We start from the raw sequence: 5,828 nt of genomic DNA on the forward strand, positions 1-5,828 counted from the left end.
AACAAATTTGAGGGGCAATTGGTTCGGCCATATATATATATATATATATATATATATATGAGTTGTTTCTCTAAATAAATGAGTTTAGAAAACTCTCTCCTCTCTCCAACCTACACAAACCTAACCCTGCATTGCCACCTTTTCATGGCCATGGCCAACAGCCAGGCAGTACCTGTGCTTGATTAGATCCCCTCCGTAGCCTCCACATTCCAATTTCCATCATTAAATTCTTCCTCTAAAACCTCACAAACCCACCCACCCCCACCCCCCACCCCAAAGAACCATCTCCTATTGGGAACTACGTTGCCTAATGAATTCTACTGTAATAAATAAATCCTTACAAAACAAGACTGATATTGCTCCAATTTCAATTTAAAAGCTGATCTTGTTGATAGAATTCCTGTAATTAAGTGCATTGAACAAGAGGTTAAGTGAATGAATGAACTAGAAAACCTACAATGTGTTGTTGTGGGAAAATTATTTTATGGCTTATCAGAGTTGGGAAAAATAAAAGAACAAATTCCAAAATAATTGATTTTAAAGGGGATTGCATGTTTGGCCTATTTTGCAATAGGCACATACTGATGAGAGTTTTCATTAACATTATGTCTAAAAATGTTTATTACATAGGGTCAAAAGATGGAGGCTCATATCAAATGAGACCTCTAATTTATGATGCTAAATTTAAAATGACTAATGAAAAAACTCAGATCGTTGCTTGTATATTATTCTCTGACCCATTGCCAATTTATTTTGTTTAGGGATTCTGTATTCTCTTTGGTACCTGTAGCTGGTAAGTCTTTACAACTGAATATGACCACTATCAATAAAACTAGATAAAGTTGTGCAAGAGTCAAAGTGTAGCTGGACCTGTTAGCAGAAAGAAATCAGTACATAAAAATAGAGAATTAAATGAAAACAGCAATGAAAGTAAAATAATAAAGGTGAAGATACAGTATGATGTCACTCGTCATAATCAGACGTCGGCCTCGAACCCTAACTCAAAGGAATCACAACTCTCAAAACAATAGTAATCAGTACCAAAACTCTCAGATCATATCATAACTAAATGCCGGACTTAAACTAGAATTAATAGTAATCATACTCAACTGTACAACTCAAACTCAAACCATTCTGTAACTAATGTCAAAGTGGTGCCAGAACACACAATAAATAACAGAAATAAAGTATATGCTAGCCCAGAACTGTAACTTGAATGTATTTAAATATATGCATAAGTTAGTTAAAAGGGAGGAATTCAAGATTTTCAAACTTAATACCTTGCCCTAAGTTCATAAACACTACACCGTACTAAGAGATAACGGGTCTGAAATCTACCAAATGGAATCCTAAAGGGATAAATAAGGCATAAAATATTTTAAATGATATTCAAGCTACAATTACCTGTCCAAAGCTAGCACACTAATATATTAATACCAGCTCAATCTAAGAATAGGATAAGTCTAGCGTACCTAGACGTCAAAGCTAAAAGTCCCTCCGAGAAATCTCCGGATAGTGTCCCATTAGAACCCAGGCTTGAATATTTGGTGTAAATAATTTACTTTCTTTTTCGGAATTGAATATATTATCAAATTTTTTTCTACCAAGTATGTTATTTACGTGTATAAGCATATCTTATATGCATTACAGTAATATGTATAAGGTGCATAATTTGATGAGAAATGAACATTAGGTTGTTTAAAGGGAACAAGTAAAGTTAAAGTAACTTATACATCTATAATCTATATCTATTTATAATCTATAATCTATATTTATAATCTATAATATATTAAAAGTGTGAAGAATTTCAGAAAAGTGAATTAAACTTTTTACCCTTCATTAAAAGAGTTCGCTTTAAATAAAACCGTCTTTTACCCTTTTCCCTACAATTAAATTCTTCAAAATAAATATACTAAATTTTTCCTACAATTAAATTCTTACCAAAGTTAATTTGGTTTGTACCTGGTTTCTTTCACCCAAAAAAACACCCTAAATTTCCCTATAATTAACTTTTTCCAAATTTAGCTTTTCCCCCATTTTTTATACGTTTTTTTCCTAACTAATTGTAAAACATATGATTTTTTTCCTACACCCTAAATTTTCCTATAATTGACTTTTTTCAAATTTAGCCTTTCCCCCATTTTTTTATACGTTTTTTTCCCTAACTAATGGTAAAACATACGGATTTTTTTCTTACTACACTTGGTTAAAACACCTTTTTTTTAGTTAATCCTATTTGGTTCCTACTTGGTTTCTTGGAGCTTTGGGCTCTAGGTGACAAAAGAGTTTTAAAATAAAGTGTGGGTGACACAAGTCTTAATAATTGAGTGAAGGTGACAATTACTTTATTAAGAATTAAGAAATTAAGAAAAGTTTAAAAATAACCCACAAGTTTTTTAATTTACACTTTGATCCAATGTAAAACCTAATATAACTAGAAATGAAGGAAAAAAGGGCACGTTTCCCTCTCTTCTCATTTATTGGAGTTTTCTCTCTCTTCGTGATTTTGTTTTTCATTGTTGTTGTTGCTTTATTCATCTTCTTCTTCATTATCATCGTCTTGTTCTTCATTATCATCTCTTCTTGTTCATCGTTATCATCTTCTTGTTGTTGAACATTGTTGTTACAGCTACTATAGCTACTTGATCAAATTTTTTTAGGTCAAATTTTATTCGTATATCACTTGGGAATTACTTATAGATGATTTTAATAAGTAAAATTATAATTTTTAGTTGAATTTCTCATCTGGGTGTATCTGCTACTACTATTTTTTCAACAGTAGATAAAACATGTAACGTGAATCCAACAGATGAGTAATCTATTGCATAGATAAGTAATATGTTGCAACATATTGACTAATCTGTTGCAACATATGAGTAATCTGTTGCAACATATATGACTAATCTGTTGCAACAGATTACTCATCTGTTGGATTTGTATTATAGTGTTGTAACATGAATCCAACATATTGGTCATCTGTTGCAACAGATTAGTCATATGTTGCAACAGATTACTCATTTGTTATAATAAATGACTCATATATTGAATTCATATTGCGGGTTCTATAAATTGTAGCAGTAGAAAATATACCAAATAAAAAATTCAACAAAAATCATAATTATACTTACAAAATCACCTATGAAGTAATGTCCAAGTGATATACAAACAAAATTTGACCCAAAAAAATTCTAAAAATTTCAACAAGGGCACAGCGAATAAGTGAAACACATGAAAAATTTCATGAAATAGGTAAAGAAGACAAAAATAGTGTATCATACATCAAATGCAAAAGGATCGAGGGGACAAACGTTTGGGTTCTCCTAAAAACATTTAAGTTCCCTAGTATTTTAATTGATTTCTAATGGATAACCCATCTATTATAGTAGATTTTCTATCTGTTTGATAAGTTTCAATAGATGAATCATCTATTGCAACATGTTAGTTATCTATTGATTTAAATTAAGCAATTATTAGTAATAACTAAATTGATTTAGCTAAAATTTTAAGACAATGGGACAAACATTTGAGTTCTCCTAAAAATGTTTGAGTTTCCTAGTATTTTAATTATTTTTCAACAGATCACCTATTTATTGCAACAAGTTAGTCATCTGTTGCAATAAATGTTTATAACAAGTTAGTCATTTGTTGATTCAAATTAAGCAATTATTAATAATAATTAAATTTATTTAACTAAAATTGAAGACAAGATCTTAGACAAGAGGGGAAACGTTTGAGTTCTCCTAAAAACATTTGAGTTTTAATATTTTAAATTGCTTTTCAACACATATTTTGTCTATTTAGTAATTTTCAACAGATGAGTCATATGTTGCAAAAACTTAGTCATCTGTTGCACCAGATGTCTATATCTGTTTGATAATTTTCAATAGATGAATTAGTTGTTGCAACAAGTGAGTCATTTGTTGCAACAGATGTCTATATCTGTTTGGCCATTTTCAACAGATGTTTTTATTTGTTTGGTCATTTCCAATAGATTACTCATCTGTTGTAACATGTTAGTCATCTATTGATTCATATTAAGTCATTATTAGTAATAACTAACTTGATTACTAAAATAAAATATGAATTAATAAGTTCAATTACAGTTTCAATTAATCTCATGGTAATTACACGATCAACTAAGTATGTTCGTCCTGAGTAGAGTGATCAATCGATCAAATTTATTTGAAATGATTCAAACTAAGTCATCATTAGAAATAACTATATTGATTTAACTAAAACTAAAGATGAATTAGAAATTTTAATTACGATTTTAATTAATTTCATAGTAATTACATGATCAATTAAGTGTTTTGTACTGAGTAGAATGATTAACTGACAAATTTTATGTGAAATAATTCAAATTAAACCATTATTAGAAATAACTACATTGATTTAACTAAAATTAAAGATGAATTAGTAAGTTCAATTACGATTTCAATTAATCTCAGTAATTAAATGATCAATTAAGTGTTTTATCCTTAGTAGAATAATTAATTGACCAATTTTATTTTAAATGATTCAAATTAAGCCATTATTAGTAATAACTATGTTAATTTAACTAAAATTAAACATGAATTAATGAGTTTACTCACAATTTCAATTAATCTCATTGTAATTACATGATTAACTAAGTGTATTAGTCCCGAGTAGAGTGATCAATCGACCAATTTTATTTAAAATAATTCAAATGAAGATATTATTAGTAATAACTAAATTCATTTAACTAAAATTAAAGATAAACTTACAATTTCAATTAATCTCATAGTAATTAAATTATCAACTAAGTGTATTCGTCATGATTAGAGTGATCAATTGAACAATTTTATTTGAAATGAATTAAATTAAGTCATTATTCATAATAACTAAATTGATATGACTAAAATTAAAGATGAATTGATAAGTTCACTTACAATTTCAATTAATCTCATAGTAATTAAATGATCAATTATGTGTATTTGTTTCGAGGAGAGTGATTAATAGACCAATTTTATTTCGAATGATTCAAATTAAGTTATTATTAGTAGTAAATAAATTGATTTTGACTAAATTAAAAATGAATTGATAAGTCCACTTACAATTTCAATCAATGTATTCGTCCTTAATAGAATGATCAATTGATAAATTTTATTTAAAATGATTCAAATTAAGCAATTATTAGTAATAACTAAATTGGTTTAACTAAAATTAAAGACAAGACCTTAGACAAGGGAACAAACATTTGAGTTCTCTTAAAAACATCCGAGCTTTAGTATTTTAAATTATTTTTCAACATATATCATATATGTTTGATAATTTTCAACAGATGAGTCATCTGTTGCAACAACTTAGTCATCTGTTGCAACAGATGTCTATATTTATTTGATAATTTTCAATAGATGAGTCATTTATTGCAACAGGTTGGTAATCTGTTGCAACATATGTCTATATTTATTTGGTCATTTCCAACAGATGTCTTTACCTGTTTAATCATTTTCAACAGAGCATCTTTTGCAACATGTTAGTCATCTATTGATTCATATTAAGACATTATATTAGTAATAACTAAATTTATTTAACTAGAATTAAACATGAATTAATAAGTTCAATTATAATTTCAATTAATCTCATGGTAATTACACTATCAACTAAGTGTGTTCATCCTGAGTAGAATGATCAATTGACCAATTTTATTTGAAATGATTAAAACCAAACCATAATTATAAATAACTATATTGATTTAACTAAAATTAAAGATGAATTAGTAAGTTGACTTACAATTTCAATTAATTTTATAGTAATTACATGATCAACACTTAGTTGATCATGTAATTACTATAAAATTAATTGAA

At 27.8% G+C, this 5,828-nt stretch overlaps 1 long non-coding RNA gene across 1 annotated transcript in view; it reads right to left on the minus strand.

Moving 5' to 3' along the window:
* Nucleotides 1-536: 536 nt before the first annotated feature.
* LOC107844902 overlaps nt 537-5,828 on the minus strand; it is a 19,061-nt gene continuing 13,769 nt past the window's right edge. Inside the window, exon 3 of the long non-coding RNA XR_001666619.2 lies at nt 537-870. This is a non-coding gene — a long non-coding RNA (uncharacterized LOC107844902). The remainder of the gene's footprint in view (nt 871-5,828) is intronic.

The sequence above is a fragment of the Capsicum annuum genome, chromosome 10 (genome assembly GCF_002878395.1).
Source record: "Capsicum annuum cultivar UCD-10X-F1 chromosome 10, UCD10Xv1.1, whole genome shotgun sequence".
Classification (NCBI taxonomy): domain Eukaryota; kingdom Viridiplantae; phylum Streptophyta; class Magnoliopsida; order Solanales; family Solanaceae; genus Capsicum; species Capsicum annuum.